General features: G+C 37.9%; 1 pseudogene; it reads right to left on the bottom strand.

Moving 5' to 3' along the window:
- Positions 1–1,249: 1,249 nt before the first annotated feature.
- Positions 1,250–1,368, bottom strand: LOC111728873 (annotated as a pseudogene).
- Between the last annotated feature and the right edge of the window lie 31 nt (positions 1,369–1,399).

Raw genomic sequence — 1,399 nt, 5'->3', positions numbered from 1 at the left:
TAGGCTTCGATAAATAAATAATGAACAATGGAGGGGGAAAAAGAGAGAGGAGGGAAAGAAATAATAAGGAAAGTAAAATGGAAGGAAGGAAGTGTTTGAAATGACCGAAGCCATATTGGACAATCAGCAAGTAACAAGCTCTTTGATAAGTAGAGGTACTCTCTGGTCATATGAAATCGTTATCCACAAACTGCCTGCCAAGGGATATGAAGCAATGCAAGCAAGAATTAGAACAAATACTGTTGAATCATTAATATTTATTAACAAGCATGCAAAATAATGTAAGACAAAACACAAACAGACACAATCTGCTTCGATAAAGTCTGGGAAACTACATTTTGTCCTCAAATAGGCACCTTGCCTCAGGTGTTCACTCTGAGGGAGACACAGAAATATTCTCTAGTAGGCATCCTTTCACCTGAGTCAGGCAAGAGTCCTCCACGAGCTATAGAATTTGCTTCACTTGTAAGCCCTTTTTATGCAGAGGTGGCATCTGCACAATCTTGCTAATCAACCACATGTCCTAAACACCACTTATTTTTCATTAAAGAAAAAATTGTCTAACATATCTGATGCTAATTAACAAACTCCTTGATAAAGATTTTGATATTTCTCTTTGAATGTTTCCAAAATGCAGAATATTGATTAAGGTATTTCAAATTCTAAATAACGGCCCTTAAAGCATAGACTGACAGGCTATCCCACACTCCAAACACACACTTCTGTTACAATGTTTATAGTGAAATATTTCAAAGGAAACTATCATACCGAAAGTAAAGCAGGAAGGAGGGAATGAAGGAAGGGAAGAAGAAGGAAAGAGGGATGGAGAAAAGAAGAAGAAAAAAACCTTCCAACCATTCAATCACTGCTCTGATGTATTCACTCTTCCATCTGCGTTTGATCACCTGTCTCAGATACACTTTTTGCCATGACTTTGGACAGTCTCTCTGCTCAGGATTCTTCTGTTACCACTCACTCTACAAAATAATATACTAATTTATCCACTTGGTAAAAATTTTCATTGACTTTCACATAAAAAAGTCAAGTGCTTTGAAATTTCAGGTAAAATCAATTACTTCCTTTGTTTCTTTCCCTCTCCCCAAAAAACTTTGCTTATCCATTTCTCAGAAATGTGTGTGTATATGTGTGAGTACGTATGTGTGCGTGGGTGTGTGAGTGTTTGATTAGATATAATAGTGTCTATGTTCTTTGGTATATTCTGAGTCCCTTAGTTTTTTGTTTTTTTTAAAGCCTACAGCATCTGGTATTCCCAGGCAGTCTCCCATCCAAGTACTAACCAGGCTCGACCCTGCTTAGCTTCCAAGATCACACGAGATCGGGCACTTTCAGGGTGGCATGGCCGTAGACATCCTCTTAGCTTTTTGGAATTCCTAGACTC

This window comes from Pteropus vampyrus, unplaced genomic scaffold (assembly GCF_000151845.1).
Source record: "Pteropus vampyrus isolate Shadow unplaced genomic scaffold, Pvam_2.0 Scaffold234, whole genome shotgun sequence".
Lineage (NCBI taxonomy): Eukaryota > Metazoa > Chordata > Mammalia > Chiroptera > Pteropodidae > Pteropus > Pteropus vampyrus.
Note: the sequence above shows the minus strand (reverse complement) of the source record. Positions and strands in the feature narration are given on the sequence as shown.